The sequence below is a fragment of the Trachemys scripta genome, chromosome 3 (assembly GCF_013100865.1).
Source record: "Trachemys scripta elegans isolate TJP31775 chromosome 3, CAS_Tse_1.0, whole genome shotgun sequence".
In the NCBI taxonomy this organism is placed as follows: domain Eukaryota; kingdom Metazoa; phylum Chordata; order Testudines; family Emydidae; genus Trachemys; species Trachemys scripta.
The window spans coordinates 93,185,598-93,201,462 of record NC_048300.1 but is presented as its reverse complement, the minus strand read 5'-3'; the positions used below and the strand labels follow the sequence as shown (position 1 = coordinate 93,201,462).

Below are 15,865 nucleotides of genomic sequence, written 5' to 3'. Positions count from 1 at the left end.
TAACAACTTCTAAGATAATGATTTAGGGCTGTGGTTCTCAAACTTTTGTACTGGTGACCGCTTTCACACAGCAAGCCTCTGAGTGCGACCCCCTTATAAATTTAAAACACTATTATAAATGCTGGCGGTGAAGCGGGATTTGGGGGTGGAAGCTGACCGCTCATGATCCCCCAGGTAATAACCTTGGAACCTCCTGAGGGGTCCCAACCCCCAGTTTGAGAACCCCTGATTTAGGAGGTGAAGATTTTTCAAGTGAATTCTCTTTAAGGGGAGGTAATGGTCACAGGTCATCCTTACCCTTACCGTCAATTGTGTTGAGCTTAGCTTTTTCTTTTTAAACTGGAGGATGTTAACTGATTTGATGAGGTCTCTCTTCAACACCACTCCTGAAGAACAGCCTCACCACTTAAGGAAATTGTGAGGGAGAATAGAAATGACTTGAGAGAGAAATTTGTGATTAATAAGGCTTTAATATTTTTATTCTTTTATTTCAGCCGTTCTGTTAAATGTGTGTGTTACATTTGGAGAGACCAGAATGTGAAGAAGGCAAGAGCAGAAAGTGGAATCTGCTGATTGGTCTGTAGACCAATATTTCTGAATTGTGAGATTAGACCATCAATATCTGACGTCATTCCTTGAGAGTAGCTGACAATCCTGAGGCAAGATCAGGAGCTTTAGTCATCACCCTCTACTCTTTTCAAGACTTCTTTATTTTTGTTTGATGAAATGATTGAAAAAAGTGATGTCTTTGATTTAAATGATTTCCATAGCCTATTGGCAATGCCCAGTTTCTATTGTTCCAGATTTCCCCCTTCTAACATGCTTCCAAAACTGGAGTATAATTCTTGGTGTATTTATATGTATATCATAAACCCACTTCTGATTTTAATGTATATGTTCTCTATCTTATGTTAAAAATACAAAATGATATACATTTTCATCATTATATGAGACTAAGTGCATGTGACCATGGTGAAGCACTGTGAGTGAGCTACAGCTGGCCACAAATTATCTTCATGAAATTTAGGCAGGTTTTCCACTTAATGGAAGGGTGTAAGAACTGATATTTAAGGCATTATGCTAGTTGTTATTCCTGCTTCCATAAAAGAACATTCATAATTGAACAATTCCTACTTGGAAACCTACTGATGTAAATTATTAGGCAGAAGTTAATTTTGCATCACTTCCTCTATAGGAAGTGCACTGTAATTTTATTGAAAAAATTTAAAGTTCACTTTATTGCAATTTGATTTTTCTGACAGCACCTGGTGGAAGCTGGAAGTCCTTAAGAGTTACAAATTTATCCATTTCAAATTGTTCAGCAACCTTGAAATGGTGATTTCAAGAAATTATTGTGCTTAAATCTCTGAGACAAAATATTTCAGCGTTATGAAGAAAAGGATTAACTGTTATTATTTTTACATTCTAATGTTACCCTGTCTCCTGGACCACACAAATGCCATGAAATGAGACATGTTCCTTTTAAAAAAATGTTTTGATAGATACTGGATTATGTCCGCTCCATATTTATGCCCACTTCTTTTCAGAACAGTGTGTTTCATTATGCTCATGTACATTTGGCAGATCGTGATTTCTGAAAATGATTTAAATAAAATCTTTGCTTATACTTCGCTCTGTTGGTTTTAATTAAGACTTGGCAAACCTGGATCAAAATATTTCTCAATTTTGTCAGGTGTTAAGTTACAAGTGTAGATCAGTGCATACATAAAACTGGGCAGGCTTGAAATATTAAATAACTGAACAATTATTAAGTGTTCAAAGTATTCTGTACCCAACCTTCTAGGCACAGAGCAAGCATGGTGGGTCGTCAGTAGTTTTAGATCTGGTTTCTAAAATAAATGTTATACGTTGCACTTTGTGAACTTCAAACCATTCTGGTTGAGCAAGATGTTGACCAATAACTTCATTATCCTATCTATATAGTAATTTATTTTAAAATGAACTATTTCCTTCTAGTGTACCAAATGTTCTTGTTACGTCAGGTGCCTCCCAGTCTCTGGGGCTGCACAGTGTGCAAGCAAAGAAATGTGACAGATTACACTGTTGTGATTGCACCATCTGGTGGTGGTTTTCTGCAACTTGCAGCTTGTTACTCGTATGTTAGCCAACTAATTCACCTCTGGCAAGCAGATATGGGTTTCTCCTAAAATGTGTATAAAACATCACATCTTGCACGGCATCTGCTAACAAAATATGGCCATGTCTGCACTTACAAGCTTACAATGGCACAGCTGTACCAATACAGCTGTGCTGCTATAAGATTGCTCATATAGCCACATTATGCCTACGGGGGAGAGCTCTCCCGTTGACATAAAACCTGCTTAACGAGTGGTGGTAGCTATGTCAGTGGGACATAATGCTGTGTACCCAAGTGTTTATGCCGGCAAAGCTTATGTCACTCAGGGATGTGGGGTTTTTTCCACACCCCAGAGCGTCAAAAGTTTTCCCGACATAAGTGCTAGTGTAGACATGCCTTAGTCTTGAGGCGAAAAGTGACAGGATCCTTGTGCTGTAACTGCTAAATGAGAATTCCAAATATCAGCATATTCCCACTGTATTTGGCATAAACCATCTCATCACAAAGTATTGGAGCAGGGAGATATTGGTCATCAGGAGTTAGAAACACAAAGTAATTTCTGCAGAAATATCCAGTTATGTGAAGTGTTTATAGCTATCTTCTGAACATTTTAGGGTACATGAGAAAATGGAGGGTTGAATGTATTTTTGTTAAAAAAAAAAAAAAAAAAAAATTAAGTTTTACAATTCTTCTCTTTTCTTCATTTTTACCATCTCTCCCCTCATTCCCTTGCTACTCTCTGTAACAGCACTCAAAGTGCTTAGCCCAGGAACAATGTTTTTTTAAAAAAAAAAAAAAAAACTTGGAGAAATTTTAGCAGAAGTCTTTTTTCCCTTGATGGTTTTAACTGTAGTTGAATATCACTTCAATCCTAAAATTGGGAAACTATTCTGAGTTAAGAGCAGGTCTCTAGTAACTTGTACTACAGGCAGATGCTGCTGCAGTAAAACATTTAACCTGGGACACCTTAACCCTAAAGAACAACCTAGTGCTCAGAACCTTGGAATCCCTTCTTTCAGCTCACTCATATTTTAACAGAAGTTAGTCGTGCATGTGAGACTCGAGGCTTTATATAAATGTTTCTCCAAGACACTTTGATACTGTACTTAAAATGAATTAGGATCTTCACTCTGCTATGAGGACTTTGATTTTACCTGACATAATGCACATGCACGCTGTGTGTGTATAACATTGAAAGGAGAGGTTGGTATAATTAACGGATGGAACTCTGGGGACGCCCAGAAAAAAGCAGTGTCCTTTAGCTCTCTAAAAAGTCAGTATTCTCCTACAAAGAACATGGCAGGAAGGGCCTTATTTTTGGCCCAATTATAAATGACACCAATCTGCATTGTCACCAGTGCAACTTGCTAGAGTACTCCCATGAGTGCAGAATATAAAGATTTTTCTTAACTCACAGAAAAATATATAAAAGTTAAAAAATGTGATCTCAACCAATCCAGTCGGTCTTTCCTACCCCTTATCTTTGGGCATGAATTACAAAAGTAATTCTGACAATGGCTGTCAGTTCCCAGAGTTTATGTTGCTTGCGTTATTTGTGCTTTTTATAACACCATGCAAATGTGAAATCGGTTACGTTTGTACAAAATTATATACTTATGTACGTTAAGCCATATTGCAATAACTGCAACAGGTAAAACAAAATAACAATAGCATGACCTGTGTAACCCTTTGTAGTTCCAAAGCTGTTAATAATATGTAAAGTTATTTCTTGTCTAAATCTCATTTAAAGAAAGCTAGCGTTTATCACAATGGAAATGGTCTGTTGGTAGAAGCTGAGAAGCAAGTGCTTAAATCTTGCTTGTTTTTTATATTAATCCTGGGCCTAGCTAAGCAATGCAACAAATGTGAACTGTATAACCAATGTTTCTCCTTGTTACAGACATCTATAAAATAGGGCACCATTAAGACCTTCCTAATGGTGCAAGGAACATCTCTCTACACACAGATACTACTTTGTTCCAGCCAATTGCTTTGGCCCCTGAAATACTCAGGCTGCAACCTGTAGCTTGTGCTTAAACTCCAAGCTTGCAGCTTCCTCTAATCCAATGTACTGGGTTTAAAAAAAATGTTGATTTTCTATTTTCTGTTTTTAAGGTAGATTTTCACTGACTAAATAAAGTACAACCACAAGTTCATTCTAATATGTGTACGTGTTTTGTAGTTTCGACTTCCTTCTTGCAAATGGTTTCTCTGTTTATTAAATCTCCAGACACGAGAATGAGTTTTGCTTCTTGATAACTGACAGTGTAGATTGACATCTCATTCAGCTTTAGATCTGAATAAAAAAAATTATGATTACATTGAAGCTTCAATTGTGTGGGTGTATGTATTAATGGGTATATGTAATAAGCTATTTCAGAGGATTTTGAAGAACAATTTCCAGATTGAATTCAGGCTTGGTGGTTGTATTCAATGAGCAGGAAAGGCTATGGAATGAATTGTACACTTGCCTTGTGTAGCTACTGAAGTCAGGCAAAAATAAGGCATCAATGTGACTAAAATTACAGCATAATACTGACATTGAATTGCCACAGCAAATATGCAAATCCCTCTGCACTGGCTCTCTGATCAGAATTTTCAAACTGTTTCCAACAGCAAAGGGGTAACTCAGCTTCTCCCTTGAGATGATACAAATAAATAACAATTACATAAAAGAAGATTTAAACCCAAACATGGGGACTATCAAATTATAGAAAAAAACATGTTGGGGAAAAAATACTTTGACTCCTGACCCTCCTTCAGCCTATCCTAGCAGCACTGATTTCAAAAGGAAATTATAGTTGCATCTGTAGGGCAAGCAGCATCAGGCCCTAGATTGCATTGGCCTCCCTTTTTATAGGACAGCAAGGTTTGCATCCTCCCAGTAAGTCTTATGTTGACATTAGTTTGTAGCCTCTCCCTCTCAATTCAGTTTTGAAACCCAGATTAAAACAACTTTGCTATGGTGGAGTTTTACAGATTGGTTTGTGTGTTTTTCTTTTAAAACTGAGACCATTTAATTTAAAAAAAATAAAAAAAAAAAATAAAAAATCAGTGTTGGCCAGTATGTGGTGGTTATTTGGTTAATAAACTCTCCCTTTGTCCTCACTACTTGTGTTGTCCGTACATGTCCTTTTGTGGCCCTCATCACCACAGTGTCTAAGCCCCAGGCCAGGAAATGGTTGTTACCTTATCAATAGCAAGCATCCTAATTATTAAACTGAAGTGCTCAGTAAATGGGATGCTATTACACTGGGTCCTTCCATCAATTTTTCTCAAAGGTTAATGTTCCCAGTTTCTAGCATAATAGGCAGTGAACAGACACCATGTTACCTTAGTAGGATGGTGCTGTTTGGTGATGGTGAGGGACTTCAGTGGAGCTACACCACTTAACACCAGCTGAAAATTTGATCCAATTATATCTTTAGAGTGAACACTTACATTGTGCCTTAGCTGATTATATATATATATATATATTATACTATAAAACATCAATTCCTATTGCCCATATGAACTAATGTATAGAATAGACTAGAGTAAATCTACTAAGCAAAAGCTTATAGGCAAAGCTGGATTTAAATATAACCTGAACATAAGGAAAATCCTGCTGTGGCTCTGAAGACTTCTTTGGGAACAGAACCACCATGATGATACCACATAGGGTGGGAGCAGGACTTTGGTATGACAGAAACAGGATGGAATTCAATTGTACAAAGCACATGGTCATGTACTTAGGGTCCAATAAGGGTGTCTTCGAGCTGGGGGGGCTTGTCAGTTGGATGCAATGGAGGAGGAGAGGTCCTGGTCTGTTGGTCAATCACAGGATGCTAAGCCACCTGTATGATGCAGTTGCGAAAAGGCAAATGTGCTCCTAGGCTTTATCTGGTGAGGCATTTCCTGCAGAGCTAGAGAAGTATAATGCCATTGTACAAGGCACTGGTGGTGTCAGACCTCATTTGGAATATATACAATTCTGGTCACTTGTGTTAAGGAAAGAGGAATTGCAGTTGGAACAGGTGCGGAGAAGAGCTACTGGGATGGTCAAGGGAATGGAGGGCCTGTCTTAGGAAAATGGAAGAGCTTAGCTTGGTTAGGTAGCAAAAAAGGCTGAGAGGAGATATGATTTCTTGCTATAAATACATGAGAAGGGTAAACAATGGCCTAAAGGCCAAATGTTGATACAAGAACAAATGGATATGAATTGGCTATGCCTGCAAAGAAGGTCTCTAACCATCAGAAGAGTGAGGGTCTACAGCAGCCTCCATATAGGAGTTGTGGGGATGAGCAACCTAGTTTTAAGAAAGAATAGGACAAATTTATAAGTGAGAGTGTATGATGGGTTCCCTGTAATGGAGGGGGTGCAGGGCTCACCAGTATTAGGGCTCACTTCCAGTTTATGCTTTATATTCCTAAAAGCTCGGGCTTCAGCCAGACTTGTAGAGGTCATGAAGGAATTTTTTTCTCCCCACCAATGTATTCTGGAATTATTTTTTGTCTCCTTCCTCTGAAGTATCAGGGATGGCTATGGCTGTAGATGGGATAGTGGGGTGGGCCAGGGCTTTGAGGTGGCACCAAACAGTCTCAAGTGTGTAGCTGCCTGGTTCTTGCTCACATGCTCAGGGTCTAACTAATTCTCATAGGCGGGAGTGGGAAGGAATTCCTCCCCCCCCCCGGTCAGATTGACAGGCCTAAGTCTATGGTAGTAAGTGGTGAGCAACTTAACTATAGGCCTCACTACCTGCATGACCTGTAACATTCAGCTGAGGATGGCAAAGATTGCAAAGCCCCAGCTGAGACTGGCAAGGAGGCTCTTGCTGTTGGTATTGTTGGAGCGCACGGGACCTGATTCTCCACCCCCTTGCACCTGCACCTTGCAGAGTCAGTCACACCTGTGCAAAGTGAATACAAAACATGAGCAGATCTGTATGGTAGTATTTCTCACCCCTTTTCCCCAGGTCAAGGCAGTGAAGAATAGCCTCCTCCCCCCAAAGTCTGAAAAGTTGCTCTTAGCTGAGTCGGGTTTTAGACTTCACTACTTTTCAGTCCAGGAGAGCAAGAATCTAGTGATCTGCAGGACAAGATAAACTGATGTTGTTTAGCATTTCATTAATTTTTTGTTTGTATTTTAATCCTTGTAATTAAAGTTCTTATGTCCATGGTTACAGGCACTGTAGAAGTTAGCAAAATAACAGCTCTGAACCAGCTTATTTGAGGTGGTGGTGTTATGCAGAAAGACACAGATTACAGAGGATAATATTTATTTGTTGTTTGAATTCCTCTCTCCACCAGCATAGTATTTAGTCTTTAAGGGGATCAGCTTCTGTACCAAATGACTGAAGGATAGCTAATGTGACATCAATTTTTAAAAAGGGCCCCAGAGGTGATCCCAGCAATTACAGGCCAGTAAGCCTAACTTCAGTACTGGGCAAACTGGTTGAAACTATAGTAAAGAACAAAATTGTCAGACACCTAGATGAACATAATTTGTTGGGGAAGAGTTAACATGTTTTTTGTAACAGGAAATCATGCCTCACCAATCCATTAGAATTCTTTGGGTGAGGGGGCGGGTCAACAAGCATGTGGACAAAGGGGTCCAGTGGATATAGTGTACTTAGATTTTCAGAAAGCTTTTGACAAGGTCCCTTAAAAGCTCTTAAGCAAAGTAAGCTGTCGTAGGATAAGAGGGAAGGTCCTCTCATGGATTGATAATTGGTTAAAAGATAGGAAACAAAGTGTGGGAATAAATGGTCAGTTTTCAAAATGGAGAGAGGTAAATAGTGGTGTCCCCCAGGGGTCTGTACTAGGCCCAGTCCTATTCAACATGTTCATAAATGATCTGGAAAAAGGGGTAAACAGTGAGGTGGCAAACCTTGCAGATGATACCAAACTACTCAAGATAGTTAAGTCCCAAACAGACTGTGAAAGCTACAAAAGGATCTCTCAAACTGGGTGACTGGGCAACAAAATGGCAGATGAAATTCAGTGTTGATAAATGCAAAGTAATGCACATTGGAAAACATAATCCCAACTCTACATATAAAATGATGGGGTCTAAATTAGCTTTTACCACTCAAGAAAGATCTTGGAGTCATTGTGGATAGTTCTCTGAAAACATCCACCCGGCGGCACTTAAAAAAAGCAAACAGACTGTTGGGAATCATTAAAAAAGGGATAGATAATAGGACAGAAAATATCGTATTGTCTATATATAAATCCATGGTATGCCCACATCTTGAATACTGCATGCAGATGTGGTCATCCTATCTCAAAAAAGATATATTGGAATTGGAAAAGGTTCAGAAAAGGACAACAAAAATGATTAGGGGTATGGAACTGTTTCCATATGAAGAGTAATTAATAAGACTGGGACTTTTGAGCTTTGAAAAGAGACGACGGGGGGGGGGGATATAATAGAGATCTATAAAATCATGACTGGTGTGGAGAAAGTAAATAAAGAAGTGTTATTTACTCCTCATAACACATGAATTAGGAGTCACCAAATGAAATTAATAGGCAGCAGGTTTAAAACAAACAAAAGGAAGTAGTTCTCCACACAGCACACAGTCAAAACTTGTTGCCAGAGGATGTTGTGAAGGCCAAGATTATAAGAGGGTTCAAAAAAGAACTAGATAAGTTCCTGGAGGATAGGTCCACCAATGGGCAGGGATGGTGTCCCTAGCCTCTGTTTGCTAGAAGCTGCGAATGGGTGACGGGATGGCTCACTTGATGATTACCTGTTCTGTTCATTCCCTCTGGGGCATCTGGCATTGGCCACTGTCGGAAGACAGGATACTGGGCTAGATGGACCTTTGGTCTGACCCAGTATGGCCATTCTGAGGTTCTTATGTTCAGTTCTTGGCGTCAGGCAAAATCAATTGAGACACATATGGCTCTTCCACAGAGATGCAGTAGAGTTTGCAGAAGCCCCACCATTACATCTGAGTAGCCTAGGGACTGCCTCTGCTCCAGGGTCTGGGGGCTGACACATGTCCCCCCATTAGAGATCTCCAGTGTCTAGCACTACTACTTGGCCTCAGATATTACAGTAATGGGAGCCATATAAAGAACTAGAAAGACAGGAGCTGAGGCAACGGTTTGCCCCTACAGATGGAACCCTCATTGAATTATGTAGACATACCACCTGAGGGGCAGCTGCAGAATGAAGCCGTTATATAGTAAAGCGAACAGCGAAAGACTGGTACACTTACTGAAACAGCCTTGATTTCTGACCCTGGAAAGATTTGCACAGGTACTTACCTTTAGGCATATGAGCAGTCCCATTGACTTCATCAGACCAACTCACACATGTAAGTTTAAACACATAAATACATAAATTCTTGATGGGTTGGGGCCATTTTTGTTAAATAGTTGAAATATGGCTATATAAATAATGAGCATTCAGCAATGAATTATTCTGTTTATTTGTTCCCCTGAAGTTAAAAATAAATTGCAACAAACAAATATACAAATTTGTTGGCCTCAGGATTTTAATTTTGTTCTCTTTTCCCCAAGGCCATTAATCAGTTTCCAGGAGCAGAGTCAGTGGCCAAGATTCCACTCAGTTAAGCCTAGCAAAATCAGCTGCTGAGGCAATTGGCTGGCAAGCTCCATTGCCGGTAAAACCACTTAGACTGTCAGCTTTTTGTTTGTACAGCACCTAGCACAATGGGCCCCTGCTCTCAGTGCTACTGCATTACAAATAATAAATGATCGTTAATGTTCCTGATGTTGGCTCTACCTACTTCTTCCATGTCTACCAAGAAAGCAGCTGGGGAGTCCATCTTTGGGTGTCCGTGATGGCCTAAGTGATTTAATTAATTAATTATTTAATTAATTAAATCAAATAAAGAGGCTTTGGGAAAACCAGAGAATTCAACACAAGCTTAATAGGATCAGTAGAAGAAATAGCCAGACTCTCACTTCTTCCTTTATGAGAACCAGTTGCTTAGGGAAGTCATGCAGACAGAAAAGAAATGGTTAATTATAATTCAGCCCTTAATTTCAAAAGGGATAAAAGAATTGGATGAGGAATTGGAATGACAAGCTGACAACCCAATGGGGGTAGACTAGAACTCCATAAAGCTTTATGCGGGCAAACTTTACTATCTTTTACTGTGCCCTCAGTAAAATATAAGTAGAAACCAACTACAGCTAGAAAAAGAATTTAAGTGTTTGAGAATAAGTAGAGCCTTAACTCAGAGTCAGAAAAAAGGAACCAAGTAGACTACTAGTGGTGGCAAGGGTAAAGCATAGAAGTTATTTAAACATATAAAAAATTCCAAGGGAAAGTGAACAAAGATGAAGAAAATAGAGACCAACTTCTGGATCTGCAGATGTAGTTGCTTGAATGCGTTTATAGTTGAATTTAGGAATCCTGTACCAATCAGAAAGCTGACCAGCTGGAAGAAATTCAACAAGCAGAGACTTTCAACATCCAAAAGGAACTAATACCAGGTGCAAACCAAAGTATGTGAGTAACATTTTCCTTTGCACTTACCTGGGCAGGATTTACATAGTTTCCTATGCTCTTTTATTCTTTCATTTTGACAAATAAGTTACAAAATGTGGTTTTGGGCTTTTACATACAAGGCCTTACTGTGCAGACTTTAGTCATCTGAGTAATCCTAGCTCATGCCAGTAGCCCCATTGACTCCAGGGAGACTACTCACCTCATGAAGACTTGCATGATCAGGCCTATAGTTAGTTCATGCTTCACAGTGATCGGTGGACTAATGGTAGTTGGGGAAAAAAATAATTCACCCTGTCTATGGAATCTTTCTTCATTGTCAGGATTTTCATATTTGGTTACAATAGGGTCCCCAAAATATTGCCAAAAGATGCAGCAGCCTAAACAATGTTTTTCACAAAGCAGGTCCACAAGGTGGAAACCCAGTTGGAGTTGTCTACTTATTCTGCTTCCTTGGGCAGTAATTTTGCTCACATTTCCAGGGGATTGCACTGATTCAGGAAGATTTTTCTCTTCTTGGCATTCTTCCATTTTTGTAGCTTAGCCTCTAATGTTTTATTCTTTTCTTTTTCTGGTTTGGTAGTAGAATTCGATTTCACCATCCCAGATTGGATCATTTGGTGCACCTGTGATTGACTGACTGAGACAATGGCCTGCTATACACGGCAAATATTGGTACAAAAAAACCCTCCAAACTTTATTGTCTGGGGAAAGCTAACTTCCTTGTGTAGCCTAACGGGATTTTAAGGACAGCATAGGTCATAGGATTGTCAATAGGAGAAGGAGAGAGTAGAGGTCAAATCCACTCATGAGTAAGCAAAACTAGGGGAGCCTAAGCTAGTGTACCTTATGCATGGAAGGGCTAGAAGGAAAGGGTATAGATCCTAACACAGGACGGGGTATGGATTTGGAGGTACAAGTACAGTCCTTTGTCATCCACCCATTAGCAAATAATTCAATCATTTAAAATCCTCTAAGTAGATCAGATTCAGAAGTGATGTATAGAGGGATATAAAATACACATCAATAAGCCTGTGTGAATTTAACAGATCTTATTTGCGTGTAAATTACACACAGATGGGGCCAGAAGATGTAAATTGTCTGCGGGTTGGCTACACCAGGAAGTTATTCTGCAATAAGGTAGGGTGTGAATTTAAAGCACTATGGATATTTTGGAATAATTCCATGTATGGACATTTTTATTCCAGAATGTTCACACAATGAGCTATTCTGGAATAGCTATGCCAGACAATTTCCCCATGTAGAGAAGACCTTAGATTTGTGTCAAATTTAGCCCCTATGTCTAACCATATAGGTGGAATGGTATGGCTTTAAAACAAATGGTTCTTCCACAGACCTTCCCAGTTCCATGCTGAAGGAAACCCCCACCAAGTAGCACCCTGCCTCATCATCAGCTCACCAGGGCAGCGTTCAATATATTTTTAGGGCCTGAATTAATTCTTGCTTCAGGGGTCTGCTTTTATTGAGAAAAAGTGTTTGAGGATTAAAAAAGAAAAAAATCTCTTAACAAGATGGCTCTTCTAGGATAATAAAATTTTAATCTCTGGATATCCAAGATCTCCTAGTGCTAAGGGGATGGACTGGGATCCTGTCACACTATGGATTCCCTGTCCAGTAAGTAGAGGGTCACTTACTCTGTGCTTAGACCCATGCTAGCCCATCTTGTGCTTCTCTCCCCATGGAGCACAGTTTGTGAACAGTTTGTAACTATTAGGTCCTGTCTATGCTGTAAAATCAACAGTGTCAAAGGTCTCCGTTACAACATGGGAGTTCCCCAGTGCTTAAGGTAGCATGGTACAGCCATGTCTCCAAACGTGAAAGCCTTGGATATAGCATACAGTTACGGAGCACTTTTAAGATATGTTTTGGACCTGTCTAAATTTGAATAGTATATTAGCTGCATCTGGGGAACTTCTATGTTGCAAAAGCCCCCCTGATACTGATGATTTTTCAGCAGAGGGGAGATGTTAGATGTGAACACAAACCATCTAAAAATGTGCAAGGCTGTGATCATGTTTGAAAATGGCTTTAAACACAGAGCTCTAGTGTGACACGGGATAGATGATCTAATAGGTCTCTTCCATCTTTAATTTCTGTGACTGGGTCTTGGAGGAGATCCAGCCTGCCTTTCTCAAGAATGCAAAACAAACTAAATTGAGTAAGTCTTGGCAACAGGTCTACAGGGGCTGGCATGTACATAGACTTCTCCTTTGTCTTTTACCAAAGTCCACTAACAGGACACATACTCTGAATGAGAAAGAGGGGATGGAAATGTAATGAATTGATTCACTGAGAATAAATTTTACTAAAGTATATGCTTTACCTGTTAACCAAATATCCAGCAAACTGATACAATGCAAGATCACAATGCTGTAATCTTGTCTCCCGTTACCCCCTAAACTTTTCACAGCCCCTGCAATATTAAATTAACTCAATTGTTCTCCTAATCCTTCTGTCCTGATCATGATCAGTTCATTCCAACCTGACCGCTTGCTCGTCCGCTCATGCCCATGGTTGATAAAGGAAAATATAAGGAAGCAAATGGATTGGTTGTGATGAATGGAAAATAATAATGTACTAAAAATAGAAGCTACCAGTTCAAATACAGAAGAATGTCCAAGGAAAACATCCTGTCTCAAAAGAAAGAGACCAAAGAGACTGACTAGTACGATGTGTCAAGAGGTTACATTCAGCCCCTCAAATATTTTTCATACTCCTTCCCCTGGCTCTCCCTATGCTTCCCTAGATGCTCCTACGGGGATCCTTAGTTTCTCTTTTTCTAAAGAATGAAAATACCAGTATCTGCTGTTTTATTCTGATGCTCCTGCCTTTCAAGTTTGGCCAGCACAAGGTGCTACACCACTTCAGACTGCCCCTTGTAGCTAAATGCATCTAGGGACTGGCCCTGGCATCACTGAATGGTGTGCGTCAAGCTTATAAGGCAGAAGGAATATGAGTGGAGAAATTAAGTAGAAGCCATTGGGATGTTCATATTAAATTTCTAGTAAAGCACAGGGGAAAGGTACTCAGGGTGGTGGTCTAGAGAGTCTAGACAAGAGCAATCTGGGTAGTGACATGAAAGGGGAAAGAGGGATTAACATAATGCCCTTGTGCCTGTCTGGAATTCTTGCTAGCTGCAGCAGGGCCACATTTTGGAACTGTAATGCTTTACTTTGTCTTGCAACAGAGCTGCACTTCAAAGAATAAGTGAAGTGAGTTGGGTGGTTTCCGTCTAGTTCCATGGAAAGCTGTTCACGCAACTGGCCTCCCTTGCTGGCGGTCTCCGCAAACGCCAAAATTTAGCATGGATAGTGAATGACTCCGCTAGAGGTGGTCACTGCTGACCAGGCTAAAGCACGTTAGTGGGGAAGGATGCAAAAGATTCACTGCCCTTTGCTCATGCTTTTCCTGTGTTTGACTGGGATTTTGTTATCCAGGGTTGACTGTCAGGCATCTCTTACAAGCTTAGCTAGATAAATAAAAACACATTAACATGGACAGACACCCATGCCTTAGTAGGACAATAGCCCTACTAATATTTGGGCTCATTTTTTATACAAACTGACTGCCTTTATCAATAGCAGTCTTCATTAGACTAGCCCATCATTAAAACTGTGAAATAGTAAGTAATTTTGTTGTCTGGGGTACATTCCTGAGATCCAACTCTTCACACCCAACATCTTCTGGCTATGGATATTTAACTGTCCAGAAAGCAAAAAAAAAAAAAAATCTATATAAACTAGCACTATATATTTTGGAGAGTAGCAAAATATTTTCTAAGTGATAGTGAATCTGATGCTTGTTCCTGAGACTCCAACTGTTTTGTAGGGTTGAGTGTTACTGAAATAAACCTGAGGACTTTTATACTGCAAAGTTATTTTAAATAACATTTCACAGAACAATTAGTTTCTTTTAGACACTATTTTATACCTATTAAAATTGAACTGAAAAGCAGACGACTTTCTAAAAAACAGGGCAGTAATTTGTTGTTTCTATGCAGCGAGCACCACCAGCAGCAATGCTTGAACTATTAGTACATAATGTGTTAGTAAAACTAGCTTTTTCCAATGAAGTATCTTCCCTTGCACAATTAGAAGGGTTATTGGGAGGCTAGAAGACTATGGCCAAAAAGAGACTTAACAGAAAGGTGATAAAAAGAAGATCTTTACTTGTACTGTACACAATGGTCTTAACTTTCAGAAGTGCTAATCATCTGCTGCTTCCATTGTTTGCAACTGGAGTTGTGGGTGCTCAGCACTTCTGAAATCAGGCCATAGGTGTGTTTTATCTTTTAAACTCATGCACCAGCCCCACTGGCAACAGTTATCTTTTTAGCCTGGTCTACACTTACAATTTAGGTCAACATAACTACAGTGTTCATAGGGCTGAAAAATCCACATCAGCGTGCTGTAGCTAGGCCAGCCTAACCCCCTGTGTAGCTGTAGCTACGTTGACGGAAGCATTCTTCCGTCAACCTAGCTACTGTTGCTTGGGGAGGTGGTGTTCTACAACCGCTGGAAAACACCTTCCATCGCGGTAGGCTCTGTCTATGCTACAGGGTTATGCTGGCATAAGTATGATGCCATAGCTATGCTGCTGTAGTTCCTGTACTGTAGACCTGGCCTTTGGAAACACATTGGCGAACACTCCTATTGACTTAAATGGAGCCTGGATTCCATCCCGCACATTTAAGATTTCCCGCAGTATTGTTTTCTCTAATTTGGTGATCTCTTCAATTTTACCACTTAGGTAGATTTAATGAAGAATTCAATCACAGCCTTCATTCTATGTAAGAGACTTATATAAAACCTTAAGTTTCACCTTGGACTAAAAAGGTTAACTCAGATTGGATTTAATATACAAAAAGGTGAAGAAAATGTATTTACACCGAAAATCTGTACTTCGTCAATGGAGTTTCATAGTGCATTTATAATAGCGTACAAACTATTTTTCACCAATGATCCCATGTTTTGGTGACCCTGTAGACTGGAATGTTCCTGACCTGAGGTGAAGGAAAAAAAACAGACCACTGAGACAAAAAATTCAATGATGTCACTATCCAGTGTCAGACAATAACATGGTATTTAAAAATAACTTTTATAATGGGTACACCCATACAAAACATTCTTCCTCTCTCTGTCTCCTTTTAATGGCCAAGTTTCCCTCCCTCCCTCCTGGAAGAGGAGAGCTCATCAGAATGGGTTTGAACAGCCGAAGATATCTGTATACACCACTTATTGGTGTGTAAGGAGATCTAATTTTCCTCCTTTGGGTGCACT

At 39.7% G+C, this 15,865-nt stretch overlaps 1 protein-coding gene across 3 annotated transcripts in view; it reads left to right on the top strand.

Moving 5' to 3' along the window:
• AKAP12 (A-kinase anchoring protein 12) overlaps nt 1–4,260 on the top strand; it is a 125,231-nt gene extending 120,971 nt beyond the window's left edge. For all 3 annotated transcript variants that reach the window (XM_034765422.1, XM_034765421.1, XM_034765424.1), the window contains one exon: nt 495–4,260. The gene's annotated coding sequence lies outside the window, so the exon portion shown is untranslated. The remainder of the gene's footprint in view (nt 1–494) is intronic.
• Nucleotides 4,261–15,865: the final 11,605 nt, after the last annotated feature.